The 16,963-nt window shown below is 47.6% G+C and overlaps 1 long non-coding RNA gene and 1 pseudogene across 1 annotated transcript; both read right to left on the reverse strand.

The window, feature by feature from the left end:
• Positions 1 to 318: 318 nt before the first annotated feature.
• LOC117980849 (fibrous sheath CABYR-binding protein-like) lies at positions 319 to 2,181 on the reverse strand (annotated as a pseudogene).
• A 2,248-nt stretch (positions 2,182 to 4,429) lies between these two features.
• LOC129398274 (uncharacterized) lies at positions 4,430 to 12,460 on the reverse strand. Its single transcript, XR_010112701.1, has 3 exons — positions 12,018 to 12,460; positions 11,115 to 11,179; positions 4,430 to 4,610 (listed from the first exon to the last, which is right to left on the reverse strand). It is a non-coding gene; the product is annotated as an uncharacterized LOC129398274 (long non-coding RNA).
• Between the last annotated feature and the right edge of the window lie 4,503 nt (positions 12,461 to 16,963).

Genomic DNA, 16,963 nt, shown 5'->3' on the forward strand with positions numbered 1-16,963 from the left:
AGCTCCGGCTGGAGACGGGCGTCTGCAGACCCCGCTGTTGCCTCCCAGGGGAGTCTCCAGGCCCAGCTCTCGCCCCACCGCGACCTCCCGGGCCCAAGTCTCTGCCTACCTCCCAGCATTCCGCGTGCGACCCTGCTATTCCCTCACGGTGGCCTGTTGAGGCAGGGGCTCACGCTGACCTCTCTCAGCGTGGGAGGGGCCGGTGTGAGGCAAGGGGCTCACGCTGACCTCTGTCCGCGTGGGAGGGGCCGGTGTGAGGCAAGGGGCTCCCGCGGACCTACCAGCCTGGGAGGGGCCGGTGTGAGGCAAGGGCTCACGCTGACCTCTCTCAGCGTGGGAGGGGCCGGTGTGAGGCAAGGGCTCACACTGATCTCTCTCAGCGTGGGAGGGGCTGGTGTGAGGCAAGGGGCTCACGCTGACCTCTGTCCGCGTGGGAGGGGCCGGTGTGAGGCAAGGGCTCACACTGATCTCTCTCAGCGTGGGAGGGGCTGGTGTGAGGCAAGGGGCTCACGCTGACCTCTGTCCGCGTGGGAGGGGCCGGTGTGAGGCAAGGGGCTCACGCTGACCTCTGTCAGCGTGGGAGGGGCCGGTGTGAGGCAAGGGGCTCACGCTGACCTCTGTCCGCGTGGGAGGGGCCGGTGTGAGGCAAGGGCTCACGCTGACCTCTGTCAGCGTGGGAGGGGCCGGTGTGAGGCAAGGGGCTCACGCTGACCTCTCTCAGCGTGGGAGGGGCCGGTGTGAGGCAAGGGCTCACGCTGACCTCTGTCCGCGTGGGAGGGGCCGGTGTGAGGCAAGGGCTCACACTGACCTCTCTCAGCGTGGGAGGAGCCAGTGTGAGGCAGGGGCTCACGCCTCTGGGCAGGGTGCCAGAGGCATGAGTTGGGCATCAACAGGCCACCGTGAGGGAGGAGCTGGGCCGCACGCGGGCTGCTGGGAGGCAGGCAGAGACTTGGACCCAGGAGGCCGCCGTGGCGGCAAGAGCTGGGCCTGGAGAGGCCCCTGGGAGGCAAGGGCGGGGCCTGCAGAGGCTGTTCTCCAACCAGTGCTAGGCCCGTACAGGCCACCAGGAGGCAGGAAGTGGGCCCTCAGAGCTTGGCTGGAGAAAGTTCGGGGCCTACAAAGGCGGCTGGGAGCTGGGCAGGAGTTGAGCCAAAAGAGCTTGCTTACTTGCTCGGAGGCAGGGCCGGGAGAGGCCGACTTCAGGACAACTTGGGCCTGCGGCGGTCGCCGGGAGGCCCAAGCTTGGCGTGGAGGAGCCCACCGACCTGAGACCATTTGGGGCCTGGAGATGCCATCGGACGACAGGAGCTCATCCTGGAGAGGCCACCGTGAGGCCTGACCTGGGCCTGGGGAGCTTGGCTTGAGGAAGCTGTGGGCCGACCAAGGCCGCCAGGAGATGGATAGGCACTGAGTCCAAAGAGGTTGTTGAGAGGCAGGAGTCAGGCCTGGAGAGGTCAACTTGAGGAGATTTTGGGCCTTCATAGGCCACCAGGAGGCAGCAGTTGGGACTAGAGAGTCTGACTTGAGTAAGTTTTGGGCCCGGAGATGACGTCCTGGGACAGGAGTTGGGCCTGGAGAGGCCACCGTGAGGCATAAGCTGGATGTAGAGACGCCAGTGTGAGGCAAGACCTGGGCCTGTCTAGGCTGCTGGGAGACAGGCAGGAATCTGGCCAGGGAAGGTTGCCATGAGACAAAAGTTGGGCCTGGAAAGGCCCTTGTGAAGCATGAGCTTGGCCTAAAGAGGCCACTGGGTGGCAGGAGCTGGGTGTGTAGAGGCTGCTGAAAGGTTGGGAGCTTGGCTTGGGGGGTCCACAGTGAGGCAGATGCTGAGCGTGAAGAATCTGCTGTGAGGCAGATGTTGGGACTGTAGAGGCTGACGGGAGGTAGAGGCTGGGCCTGGAGGGGCCACCAAGATGCAGGAGCTGGGCCTGGAGAGGCTGCAAAGAAGCATGAGCTGGGCCTGGTGAGGTCGATTGAGAAAGTTCAGGGCCTGAAGAGAAGGCTGGGAGGCAGGAGCTGGGTCTAAAGAGGCCATTGTAACGATGGAGCTGTGCCTGTGGAGGCTGTTGTGAGGCAGTAGCCTCATCTGCGGAGACTGCCGTGAGGTAGGGTATGGGCCTAAATAGGCCATGGTGAGTCACGAGCTTGGTCTGTAGAGGCTGACTGGAGAAAGCTCTGGGCCTGGAGAGGCTGCCGGGAGGTAGGAGCTGGGCCAAAAGATGTAAGCACATTTGCATTTATTAGGCACTTTATTTCCATTAGTACACTGTAATATATTATAAAATAATTATAGAACTCACCATAATGTAGAATCAGTGGGCGTGTTAAGCTTGTTTTCCTGCAACTGGATGGTCCCACCTGAGCGTGATGGGAGAAAGTGACAGATCAATAGGTATTAGGTTCTCATAAGGACAGCGCAACCTAGATCCCTCACATGCACGGTTCATAACAGGGTGCGTTCTCCTATGAGAATCTAATGCTGCTGCTCATCTGAGAAGGTGGAGCTCAGGCGGGAATGTGAGCAAAGGGGAGTGGCTGTAAATACAGATGAAGCTTCCCTCACTCCCTCACTCGACACCGCTCACCTCCTGCTGTGTGGCTCCTTGCGGCTCCATGGCTCAGGGGTTGGGGAACCCTGCTCAAGTGCATCCAAAGCGACCCTTCCCACACCAGTCTTCACAGTGGTCAAGGGCAGCAACCACTTAGCTCCCAAGGCAATGTGCCTCAGCTGGCATTTCATCACAATCAACAGTAAGTGGTAGCTTGAGTCACTGTGAGGTCACCTACTGGAAATCACCAGCATCCCATTTCCCACTGGCAAAGAGCTCAGCACTGCCCCCTGGGAAACCAAACCTATGCCCAAATCCCATCTGTGTGGGTTTATCTCCTGGGACCCTTCCTAACATATTAGTCAGAGTCCAATCAGTAAGCATAAACCACTCAAAAGTTTAAAGTGGTAAAATTTAATACAGAGAATTATTCATTTTAACAGGTGAACAGCATAATGAGAGATTGGCTAGCACAAAGTAAAGAGAACTCTAGAGAATACTGGACAAGCCCAGGCCAGGCATGGTGGCTCATGCCTGAAATTCCAGTAATTTGAGAAGCTAATGCAGGAGGATTGCTTAAGGCCAGGAGCTAGAGACCGGTCTGGACAACACAGTGAGACCCTGTCTCTATCCAAAAGAAGAAAAAAGTTAGCTGGGGCTGGTGGTGCCCACTTGTAGTCCCAGCTACTCGGAATGCGGAAGTTTGAGCCTGGGAGGTCAAGGCTGCAGTGAGGCATGATTATGCCACTACAGTCCAGCCTGGTGACAGAGCAAGACCCTGTCTCAAAGAACAAAACAACAACAACCGTTTACAGACAGAAAAGAAATAGAGCTAATAAGCTGAGGAAAGATGTTGAAATGTGACAAGTAAAGTAACATGAGGTCTTTTGTCTATTTAAAATAATCAAACAAAAAATGACTTACTAAATTATAATACCCTGTGCTGGCAAAGGTGCAGTGAAATGGGCACTTTCTTATACTATGAGGGGTGTTTAAATTGTGTATAAGCCTTCCCGGGTAAAGCCTGTCAGTTTTTTAAAATAATGGAGACAGGGTCTCACCATACTGCCATACTGCCTCCTCCAACTCTTGGCCTCAAGCAATCCTCCTCTCTTAGCCTCCCAAAGTGCTAAGATTATAGCTGGGAGGCACCCAAAACCCTGTCGATTTACATCAAGGGTAATGAGAATGTCCATTCACCATGACTCACAGTAATCTTACTTCTGGGGAGACAATTCAATCTAAACAAAAGGTCATCTGTACACACACAGTAAAAATCTGGGAGTAACTGAAGACAGAGTTGGTAAGTGAAATAAGAAACAGTTATAAGAAATTAAACTATGGTATCAATAGGCACCTGGTATAAAAGGTCAGTTGATGTTAGCTGCTACTTTTTTGTTGTTTTGAGACAGGGTCTCACTCTGTCACCCAGGCTGGAGTGCAGAGGCCTGATCATGACTCACTGCAGTCTCAGCCTCCCTGGGCTCAAGTGATCCTCCCACCTCAGCCTCCCAAGTAGCTGGGACTACAGGAACATGCCACCACACTAGGCTAATTCATGTGTTTTTCTGTAGGGATGGTGATTCCCCCTTTCTTTCCAAGGCCTATCACAAACTCTTGGCCTCAAGCCATCCTCCTGCCTCAGCCTCCCAAAGTGTTGCGATTACCAGTGTGAGCCACCACACCTGGCCAGCTGCTACTTTTATCAATATTATTATTATTCCACTCAATTAAAAATTATTATTTTCAAGGCTATGCAACAGTATGTATCCTACAGCGTAATTGTAAAAACATATACAGTCATCCCTCAGTATACAGAATTAGTTCCAGCCCCCCATCTCTGCATATACCAAAATCCATGCTTACTCACATTTCGCTGTCACCCCTCTGGAATCCACGTATACGAAAATTCCAAATATTAGTTGGGCATAGTGGCAAGCACCTGTAGTCTCAGCCACGTGGGAGGTTGAGATGGGAGGATCGCTTCAGCCTGGGAGGTTGAGGCTGCAGTCAGCTGCGATAGCGCTACTACACTCCAGCCTTGGACAACAGAGGGAGACCCTGTCTCAGAAAAAAAATAAATAAATAAAACAGGTTAGAAACTGTAATGAGGTCTGCTGGGCAAAATTCCATATAAGCAAAGTATAAATTAATAAAGCAAATCATGATAAATTAGTACAATTGACCTTCTGGAGTTTCTGACAATAAAAGTAAGGAAAATACAGAACACAAAGACAGAGAGTAAAAAGAGAAATTAGGAAAGCATTCTACATGTTGAACAGGAAGACACTGGCCATGTTCATGCAGCGGCAGTATGTCGTGACATGACATACCTTGGAGAAAAGTTAACAGATGAGGAAGTTGATAAAAATCATCAGAGAAGCAAAATACTGGTAGCGACATTCAAGTAAACCATGAAATTTCCATAACTTATGTCAGCAAAGTGGGAATATTGTACAGTGTGTGTTGAAGTTCCTATACAACATTGTTTATCTGCTTTTTGTTTGTTTGTAAGGAATGTCGATACTAAAAGTTCTTCTTGCTGTCAAAAGAATATGTGTGAATAAGTCATTTTAACTTATTCTTCTGTTTTTCTTTTATCTTCCTGCCATCATCCCACAGTCTTACTTTAGAAATTTTTTTTTTAGAAAATTGAACAAGTGCTCCTTGTGGTGGCACATACCTCGAGGATGGGAGGCAGGGGTGGAAGGGTCACTTGAGGCCATTAGTTTGACACCAGCCTGGCCAACAAAGTGAGACCCCATGTCTACCAATTTAAAAATTAGCCAAGTATCATCATGTATACTTACAGTCCTAACTACTCAGGAGGCTCAGGTAGGAGGATCCTTAGCCCAGGAGTTCAAGGCTGCAGTGAGCTGTGATAGCACTACTGTACTCACGCCTGTGTGACAGGGTGAGACCCCGTCTCCTAAAATAAAAAGCAAAGAAAAAAAATAGTTCAAGTAGCAAGTTGTATGTGGCTTACTCTGAATATTTCTAAACTAGAAATTCTCAATCTTTTGGAGTCTAACATCCCTTTACATTTTTTAGCTTTATTGAAGATCTCTAAGACTATTTCTTTCTGCAGATAATTATATTAAAACTAGAAAATAAGACACAATTTTTAAAATATTATTCATCACATATTAAAGCCATTACATGTTGATATAATACAAGATTTTAAAAATATTTAATATTCATTACATATTAATAATAAAACCATTACATGTTGATATAATACTTTTTTTTTTCTTTGAGACAAAATCTTGTTCTTTTGCCCAGGCTGGAGTGAAGTGGCACAATCTCAGCTCATTCAACCTCCGCCCCGCAGGTTCAAGCGATTCTCCTACCTCAGCCTCCCAAGTAGCTGGGATTACAGGCGCCCACTACCATGTCCAGCTAATTATTGTATTTTCTTAGTAGAGAAGGAGTTTCGCCATGTTGGCAAGTCTGGTCTTGAACTCTTGACCTCAGGTGATCCACCCGCCTGGGTCTCCCTAATTGCTGGGATTACAGGTGTGAGCCACCGCGCCCACCCCAATTAATATATGTTTTAAAACACTCATTAATCAGGCAACACCACCAGGCAGGGGTCTCCTCATTCCCAGGGACGCAAACCCCACTGCACGGCTGAGGGGTTGCAAGGGCTGCAGAGCCAAAAGGCTCTGACTTGAGATATTATTTTACTTGTATTTTTATTTGTATTGTGAGACAGGTCCTGCTGTGTCACCCAGACTGGAGTGCAGCTGTGCACTTACAGCTCACTGCAGCCTCGACCTCCTGGGCTCAAGCCATCTTCCTGTCTCAGCTCCCCAGTAGCTGGTAGTACAGTTGAGTGTCACCATGCCTGGTTATTTTTTTAATTTTTTTGTAGAGTGAGGGGTCTTGCTATGTTGCCCAAGCTGGCCTCAAACTCCTGACCTCAAGAGATCTGCCCACTTCAGCCTCCTGAGTAGCTGAAACTACAAGTACACATCACCATGCCTAGCTACATTTATTTCATTTTGAAAAATGTTTTTGTAAAGAGCAGATCTTGCTGTGTTGTCCAGGCTGGTCTTGAACACCTGCCCTTAAAAGATACTCGCACCTCTGCTTACCAAACAGCTGGGACTACAGGCATGAGCCACTGCAATGAACCTGAAGAGATTTCTTTAATCTAGCATCCCATACTTGGTAGGATTGGGAAAGGCAGTAGTGTTTTTTAAAATTACTTAATAATTTCAGTAACAATCAAACTCAACCTTGACCCCTGCCTTCTCTCACACCCCATATCCAGTCTGTCAGGAAATCCTGTTGACTGTCTTCGACATGTACTAAAGATCCCCACCCAGCAACTCCCTGGCCTCCTCCCCTACTTCTCCCCTCTGACCATCTCTCAACACCACCATGACCCTGGTCAGGACCACCATCATCTCCCGCCTGGATGTTGCCAAAGCTTGGCCCCCATGCTTCTATCACATCTTCCCACAGTCTTTCTCAACTCAGCAGCCAGAGAATGCTTTTAAATCGGGAGACAGATCATGTCGCCTCTCTGCTCAGAACCCTCCCGCAGTTTCCATCTGAGTCAGAGTAAAAGCCAAAGCCCCAGCAATAACCTCCCAGGGCTTATGTGATCTGTACTGATCCCCACCCAGCAACTCCCTGGCTCCCTCCCCTAATTCTCTCCCTCTCTCCATCTGCTCCATGGGCCTCCTTCCAGAGCCTCAGACACAGCTCAGACACTTTATTCTATTGTTTCTGCCTACAATCCTCTTCCCTCAGCACCTTGGCCACCTCCTTCCCCTCCTTCAAGTCTTTACTCAATTTTCACTTAGGAGGCCACCACTGACCATTCTACTTAACATTGCCATCTGTCCCCATGCCCACCATGCTCATTTCTTCTTTCTTTACTTTCTTCTTTCTTTTTTTCAAGATCTCACCATCACCAAGACTGGACTGCAGTGGCGAAATCACAGCTCACTGCAACCTCAAATTTCCAGGCTCAAGCGATCCTCCCACCTCAGCCTCCCGAGTAGCTGGGACTCCAGGTTCATGCCACCATGCCTGGCTAAATTTTTTAGTATTTTATTTTATTTTATTTTGAGACAAGAGTTTCACTCTTCTTGCCCAGGCTGTAGTGTAACGGTGCGATCCTGGCTCACTGCAACCTCCACCTCCCAGATTCAAGTGATTCTCCTGCCTCAGCCTTCCAAGTAGCTGGGATTACAGGTGCGTGCCACCACGCCCAGCTAATTTTTGTATTTTTAGTAGAGCCGGGGTTTCACAATGTTGGCCAGGCTGGTCTCGAACTCCTGACCTCAGGTAATCTGCCCGCTTCGGCCTCCCAAAGTGCTGCAATTACAGGCGTGAGCCACCACGCCTGGCCAGTTTTTTCATTTTTTGTAGAGACAAGGTCTTACTATGTTGCCCAGACTGGTCTTGAACTCCTGGCCTCAAGTGATCCTCCTGCCTAAATTCCTAAAGTGCTGGGATTACCGGCATGAGCCATCATGCCTGGCTTCATGTTCATTTCTTCTTGCTGCTGCAACATAGTTTGCAGTTTCCTACATTTAGTGGCTTAAAACACCACAAATATACCATCTTACAGTTCTAGGGGCCAGAAACCCAAACTAGGTCTATTAAGGCTAAAGTCAAGGTGTCAGCAGGGCTGCATTCCTTCTGGAGACTCTAATATGTTCCCTTGGCTTTTCCAGCTTCTAGAAGCCACCCCCATTCCTTGGATGATGGCCCCTGACTCCATCTTCAAAGCCAGAGGTGAAGCATCTTCAAATCTCCCTCTCTTACCTCTGCTTTCATCACCACATCTCCTGCTCCAATTCTGAATCTCCTACTCTCTTTCTTTTATAAAGACCCTTGTGATTGCTGGGCATGGTGGCTCCCACCCAGAATCCCAACACTTTGGGAGGTCAAGGCAGGAGGAACACTTGAGGCCCGAAGTTTGAAACTAGCATGAAAAACACAGTGAGACCCCCACCTCTAGAAAAAAATAAAAATAAATATTAGCCCGACATGGTGGTATGCGCCTGTAGTCCCAGCTACTTGAGAGGCTGAGGTGAGACAATCGATTTAGCCCAGGAGTTTGAGATCAGCCTGGACGACATAACTAAATCTCATCTCTACAAGGACGAGGTGGGAGGATCACTTGAGCCCAGGAATTTGTGGCCAGCCTGGGCAACAAAAGAAGACCCCATCTGGCCAACATGGCCAACCTGGCCACCATGGTGAAACTCTGACTCTACAAAAATGAGCTGGGCATGGGTGACATGCATGTGTAGTCCTAGCTACTTGGGAGGTTGAGATGGGAGGATTGCTTGATCTCAGGAGGCCAAAGCTATAGTGAGCTATGATCACATCACTGCACTCCAGCCTGGATGACACAGGGAGATTCTGTCTCAAAAAAAAGAAAAGAAATATATATTTAATCTCTGTCCCTGGTTCCTGGCACAGAGCTTCTAAAGCTCTTACAAAGACCTCAGTGATAGATGTGACAGGAACATCTTTTGTTTTAATATTTGGTCTTGGTCCCAGGTTTCTAACACAAGAGCCTCTAAGAACTCTGGGATCTCCAGCATGGTAAGAATGCATTTGGGGATGTTGTTGAGATGACCGGGTGACTGCAAGCTCCTAAATTTCTTCAAGAGGAGGGCTGATTACCATGCAACCACATGGTAAGAGGCTTGGAACTTTCAGCCTCATGCACTGAACTCCAGGGGGAAGAGGGGCTGGAGACTGACTTAATCACCAACAGCCAAAGATTTTATCAATCATGCTTGCATAATAAAGCCTCCATAAACACCCTGAAAGGGGTTTGCGGAGCTTTCAGGGTTGCTGGACACAGGAGATGCTGGGAGGGTCGCATGTTCAACAGAGGGCATGGGAGCTCTGTGCCCCTCCGAACTTAACTTGCCCTGGGTATCTTTCTTTTTTTTGAGACAGGATCAGGCTCTTTTGTCCAAGCTGGAGTGCAGTGGCACAATCTCAGCTTACTGTAACCTAAGCCTCCCCAGTCCCCAGCTCAAGGTATCCTCTCATCTCAGCTTCCCTAGTAGTTGGAACTCTAGGTGCACAACACCACACCGGTTATTATCATTATTTTTTTATTTTTTATAGAGACAGGTTTTCACCATGTTGCCCAGGCTGGTCTCCAACTCCTGAGTTTAAGCGATCCTCCCACCTTGGCCTCCCAAAGTGCTGAGATTATAGGCATGAGCCACTGCATCAAGCATGCACGTCTCTTTCATTGACTGTTTCTGAGATGTATCCTTCACAATGAACCAGTAATAGGAAATGAACTGGCCAGATGTGGTGGCTCACATCTGTAATCCCAGCACTTTCAGAGGTTGAGGCGGGAGGATCACTTGAGACCAGGAATTTGTGGCCAGCCTGGCCAACACAACAAGACCCCATCTATACAAAAAATAAAAGAAACTAGCCAGATGTGGTGGTGCAGGCATGTAGTCTCAGCTACTAGGGAGGCTGAGGTGGGAGAACCACTGGAACCCAGACAATCAAGGCTGCAATGAGCTATGACTGCACCATTGCACACCAGCCTGGGCAACAAAATAAGACCCTCTCTCTCAGAAAAAAAGAAAATAAACTGTTTTTCTGAGTTCCGTAAACTGTTCTAGCAAATTATTAAACCCAAGAAGACAGTTATGGGAACCCCCGATTGGTAACAGGTTGGTCAAAAGTATGGTGACAACTTAGGACTTGCCATTGGCATCTGAAGTGAGGATGGCCTCGTGGGACTGAGCCCCTAACTTGTGGGGTCTGTGCTAACTCCAGGTAGTGCCAGAATAAAGTCATGGGATACCCAGTTAATATCCAGAGCACTGAAGAATTTGGTGTAGAAACTCCATACATACATTCAGTCGGAAGTGTGTGAGTAGAGACAAACATTGGCTTTTCTGTCACCTACCTGCTTAACTGCATAGGAGAGGCAATATGTGGTGCTCATGAACAAAGCAAACATTAAAGTCAGACCAGACCCAACATTTGACTCAGTCTTAATATCCAGGTGAGCCTGCACAAATCATTCATTATTCCTAAGGCTTCATCACTCCATTCATAAAATGGGGATAACTGTGGCACCTACATGTGATTCTGTGAGAATTAATGAAATATTATGCTTGGGGTTATTGTGATCATTATACCTGTTCCAAACTATTTGACAAGGACAGTGATGGATGAAGACATCAAAAAAATCAGAAACTGCAATGAGGTCTCTCAGGCAAAATTCCATACAAGCAAATTACTGTGTCTATAAAGCATTCCTGCCACACTTAATTCACCATTCCCTGAACAAAATATGCCATCTTCGTTGTTCAGGTCTGTACAGTGCTGGTTTCCCTTCCCGGGCAGTTTGCACATCCTGGCCCATTCCCCATCCCTCCACCTCCCCCTTCCCTCCCCACTCTCATACAACTCTTCCTCATCTTTCAGGACTTGGCTTCAATGTCACCTTAACTGGAAGCTTCTCTCTCTCTCCAGAAGAGCTTCCCATTGCACTTGATGCATGCACTATTATTTGATCATTTTTAAGTTACAGTCCAAATCTTTTTGTACCTGAATAACATGTTGCCCAGTCAGTCTCTCTTCCTGGATTCAGAAGTCCTTCATGGTAGATCCAGCTGGAAGTGACAAAAAGACATCTTTTGACATAAAGGGATGACACAGACAGACATAAGTTCTTAAATGTCTTAAATGTTATGTGAAAAACAGAATTCAAAGACTTGTGGGGAACACTTAGGAAGTTACTGGGAATGTCATAAAGGGTTAATTTGTATTTTATTTTATTTTTTGAGACAGTCTCATTCTGTCACCTAGGCTGGAGTGCAGTGGTGCAATCAGGCTCACTGCAGCCTTGACCACCTGGGCTCAAGTAATCTCACTTAATTTTTATTTGGTTTAAGAAAGTCTTGGTTGAGGGTGGTGGCTTATGCCTGTAATCTCAGCACTTTGGGAGGCTGAGAGAGGTATATTACTTGAGGCCAGGAGTTTCAGATCAGCCTGGGCAATATATTAAGACCCTGCCTCTACCGAAAAACAGAGTGAATGTGTGGAACAATTTTTCCACAGACTAGGAGTGAGGGAATAATTTCAGGATGATTCAAGTGCATTACATATATTGTGCACTTTATTTCTACTATTACTACATAGTAATATATAATGAAATGATTCTACAACTCACTATAACGTAGACTCAGTGGGATCTCTGAGCTTGTTTTCCTGCAACTAGACTGTCCATCTGGGGTGATGGGAGACAGTAACGGAATATCAGGCATTAGATTCTCATAAGGAGTACACAACCTAGATCCCTCACATGCACACTTCACAACAGAGTTTGTGCTCCTATGAGAATCTAATGCTGCTGCTGATCTGACAGGACATGGAGCTCAGGTGGTCATGCAAGCGATGGGAGGGGCTAGAAATACAGATGAAGTTTCCCTTCACTCGCCTGCTGCTCACCTCCAGCTCTGTGGCCCTGTGGTTGGAGACCACTGCTCAAGTGCATTGGAAAGGATCCATCCCACGCCATTCTTCAGAGTCATCTTTACTGCTGCAGTGGTCAACTGTAGCACCCCTAAGCTCGCAGGACATATGCTTCAACTGGCATTTCACAATCAACAGTATGTGGCAGCTTGAGTCACTGTGAGCTCACTTCCTGGAAATCACCAGCATCCCATATCCCATTAGCAAGGAGCTCAGCACTGCTCCTTGGATAACCAAACCTATTCCCAAACCCCATCTGTGTACGTCTATCTCCTGGTACCCTTCCTAGCATCAATTCTGTATTTGTAGGAGTCCAATCAGGAGACACAAACCACTCAAAAGTTTAAACTAGAATGAGCAAGATGGCTCACACCTGTAATCCCAGCACTCTGGGAGGCCAAGGTGGGTGGACTGCTTTGAGCTCAGGAGTTTGAGAACAGTCTGGGAAACACGGTGAAACCTCGTCTCTACAAAAAACACAAAAATCAGCTGGGTGTGGTGGCACTTACCTGTAATCCCAGCTACTCGGGAGGCTGAGGCAGGAGAATTGCTTGAGCCTGGCAGGTGGAGGCTGCAGTGAGCAGAGGTTGTGCCACTGTACTCCAGCCTGTGTGACAGTGTGAGACCCGGTATCAAAAAGAAAAAACATATATATATATATATAATATATATATATATATGTAAATTTAATATAAAAAGTATTAATTTTGGCCAGGCAAAATGGCTCATGCCTGTAATCCCAGCACTTTGGGAGGCCAAGGCAGACAGATCACCTGAGGTCAGGAGTTCAAGACCAGCCTGACCAGCATAGAGAAACCCCATCTCTACTAAAAATACAAAATTAGCTAGGCATGGTGGCACATGCCTGTAATCCCAACTACTCGGGAGGCTGAGGCAGGAGAATCGCTTGAACCCGGCAGGTGGAGGTTGCGCTGAGCCGAGATAGCGCCATTGCACTCCAGCCTGGGCAACAAGAGTGAAACTCCATCTCAAAAAAAAAAAAAAAAGGTATTAATTTTTACAGAGGATCAGCACAATGAGGGACACACCAGCACAAAGTAAAGACAACTCTAGAGAATACAGAACTAGCAGAGGCCAGGCATTGTGGCTCATGCCTGTAATCCCAGCAATTTGGGAAGCCTAGGCAGGAGGACCGCTTGAGGCCAGGAGTTGGAGACCAATCAGTGCTAAATAGTGAGACTCTGTGTCTACCAAAAAAAAGAGACATTAGCCAGGTGTGGTGGTGGTGCACACCCGTAGTTCCAGCTACTTGGGAGTCTGGGGTGGGAGAAATCCCTTGAGCCTGGGAAGTCTACACTACAGTGAGCCAAGATTATGCCACTACACTCCAGCCTGGGCGACAGAGTGAGACCCTGTCTTAGAAAGAAAAAAGAAAAGAAAGTGTTAATCCCCCTAAGGGAATCTCCTCTTCTCCTGCCCTCTCTGGAACCTCACTTGTCAGTTCTTCCTCCCACTTTCCTGTATCTTTAACCTATCCCCCACTTTTAGCTCCTTCCCATCATCATTTAAATTACTCAAACTTCTTCTGTTTTAAAAACCTCTCCCTAAACTCAGGGAGAGGTCTCCTGCACACCCATTGAGCCATCTGCTCTCCCTGGTGCCTTCTCTATAGCAGCCTGAGCCATGTCTCTAATCCATGAATCTCATCATGTTACTCCCCCATTTACATCACTTCTCCTTGCCTCAGGGATTAAGTCCAAACTCCTTAACAGCCCCTGCTCTGCCCTGCCTTGCAAGGCAGCCTCACTGCTTGCCCCTCTCCATTTCATCTGCTATGGAGTCCAACTGAGCCTCATCTGCCCCTTGAACGCACACTCTTTCTCCTCTGGGAGTCTCTGAAGTGGGTAATATCCTCTGCTTATAATATGCTTCCCCTTAAACCTCTACTCTCTTCCTAGCTAGCTTCGACTCCTCTGTCACCTGTCCGCTTTGGCATCACCTCCTCATAGAAGACTTCTTTGACTCCCGAGATTCTCAGGAGCATGGCAGGTGAAGTGCTCCTCCCATGAATGGATGGAGATTAGGGAGTGTGTGTTATTCATGCTTAATTCACCAGTGCTTAGCTGAGTACCTGGCATAAAATAGTTACTGTGGTGGCCAAAGTGATAACCCCCACCACCACCAATTGCTCATGTCCTATGTTACACAGCACAATTACATAGGAAGGGGGAATTAAGAGTGCAGATAAAATTAATGTTGCTCATCAGCTGACCTTAAAACAAGATTATCCTGGAGTATCTAGGAGAGCCCATGTAATTACAAGCATTCTTTAAAACTGGAAGAGGGAGGCAGAAGGTTAAGAACCAGAGACGGTGGGCACAATGGCTCATGCCTGTAATACCAATACTTTGGGAGGCCAGGGCAGGAAAATCCCTTGAGTGCAGGAGTTCAAGGTCAGCCGTGGCAACATACTGAGGTCCCATCTCTACAACAAAATAAAAACAAAATTCACTGAGTGTCACGATGCTTACCTGTAGTCCCAGCTACTGGGAAGGCTGACATGGTAGGATTGCTTGAGCCTGGGAGTTTGAGGCTATAATGAGCCATGATAGGACCACTGAACTCCATCCTGAGTGACAGGGCAAGGTCCTGTTTCTGAAGAAAAAAAGGACATTGGAATCAGGGTCCTCTCCATCCTGAGGTGCCTACAAGGTATCTCTCTCTGCAAACGAGTAAACATCACCCTCCAACTCCTTACAGAGTGGAGCAACAGGAAAACTCCTTCACCTCATTTCTGTGCTGCTTGGGAGGCCTGGACAGCCCAATAACCAGCTCCTTGCTGATGAAGCAATCGGGAAATGGCTCGAGTTGAGCTAAGGAGAATTTGGGTCCTTCTTTTGGTTCTCAGTAGGCAGGGTAGGGGCCAGGCATGGTGGCTCATACCTGTAATCCTTGCACTGTGGGGGGCCAAGGTGAGAGGATTGCTTGAGGCCAGGAGCTCAAGACCAGCCTGGACAACATAGCAAGACCTGGGTGGCATACACCTGTTGTCCCTACTACTTGGTAGGATGAGGTGGGAGGATTGATCCTTGATCCCAGGAGTTTCAGGCTGCAGTGAGCCATGGTCACACCACTGCACTTCAGCCTGGGTGACAGAGCCAGACCATGTCACAAAAAGTTAGAAAGAAAAAAAAAAGAGAGGGAGAGAGACTATACACAGGCACCACCACATTTGGCTAATTTTTAAATATTCTGTAGAGACAAGGTCTTGCTATGTTGCCCAGGCTAGTCTAAAACTCCTGGCATCAGGCTGGGCATGGTGGCTCATGCTTGTAATCCCAGCACTTTGGGAAGCTAAGGCAGGTAAATCACCTGAAGTCTGGAGTTCGAGACCAGCCTGGCCAACATGGTAAAACTCTGACTCTATCAAAAATACAAAAATTAGCTGGGCAGTAATGGCGTGTACCTGTAGTCTCACCTACTCGGGAGGCTGAGGCAGGAGAATCACTTGAACCCGGGAGGTGGAGGTTGCAGTGGACCCCATCACTGCACTCCACCCTGGGTGACAGAGCGAGACTCTGTCAAAAACAACAACAACAATAAAAACTCCTGGCATCAAGACATCTTCCTGTCTTAGCCTCCCAATGCCCTGGGATTATACTGTTTCCTATAATTGAAGACACTTGTTCTTATACTGCTTTAAGGTATAAAGGAAAAAAAAAAACAGATAATGGCAAATGTTGGTGAAGGCCGGGCATGGTGGCAGCCTGTAATTCCAGAACGTAGGGAGGCTGAGGTGGGCAGATCACTTGAGGCCAGGAGTATGAGACCAGCCTGGGCAACATGGTAAAATCCCATCACTACAGAAAAATATAAAAATTAGCCAGGCATGGTGGCGTACACCTGTAATTTTCAGCTACTCAGGAGGCTGAGATGAGAGAATCACTTGTGCCTGGGAGGTCAAGGCTGCAGTGAACTGTGATGGCATCATTGCACTGTGGCCTGAGAGACAGAGCAAGCCCTTATCTAGAAAAAAAAAAAATGTCAGTGAAGATGTGGAGGAATTGGAACCCACATACATTACTGGTGGGAACATAAAATTGTGTAACCATTTTGTTTGGGTATTTCTTTTCTTGTCATTTTAATTGGATTTTTAAAAAATCAAGACAGGGTTTCACTATCTTGCCCAGGCTGGTCTTGAATTCATGGGCTCAAGCCATCCTCCTAGCTGAGACTCCTGAGTAGCTGGGATTACAGGTGTGAGCCATTGCACCCAACTGGTATAGCCACATTAGAAAACAGTCTGGCAGTTTCTCAAAAGGCTAAATGTACAGTCATCCTATAATGCAACAATTTCACTCCTAGGCATATATCCCAGAAAAATAAAAATATATGTCCACACAAAAACTTGTACAACAATCTTCATAGCAGCATTATTCATAATGACCAATACATGGAATACATGGAAACAACCCAAATATCCACCAACTGATGAACAGATAAACAAAATGCAGTGTGTCTCTACCATGGAATACTGCCATAGAAGGAATGAAATATTGATACACACTATGACATAAAGGAACTTTGAAAACACTGTGCTAAGAGGGAAAAAAAGCCACAAAAGATCACATATTGTACAATTCTCTTTGTCCAGATTAGGCAAATCTATAGTGACAAAAAAATTAATCAATGGTTGCCTAAGGCTGGGGGCAAAGGTAGGTGGGGAGAGTAGGAGGTAGTGGCTAAGGGGTATGGATTTCTCTATAGGGTAATGAAAGGTTCTAAAAGTGACTGTGGTGATCGATGCACAGCTCTGTAAATATTCTAAAACCTACTGAATTGCAGATTTCAATAAATAAAGTGAATGGTATGTGAATATTTTAATAAAGCTATTATTTAAAATAATAATAATAGGGGGCTGGGCACAGGTGGTCATGCCTGCCTGTAATCCCAGCACTTTG

Source organism: Pan paniscus, chromosome 6 (assembly GCF_029289425.2).
Source record: "Pan paniscus chromosome 6, NHGRI_mPanPan1-v2.0_pri, whole genome shotgun sequence".
Classification (NCBI taxonomy): domain Eukaryota; kingdom Metazoa; phylum Chordata; class Mammalia; order Primates; family Hominidae; genus Pan; species Pan paniscus.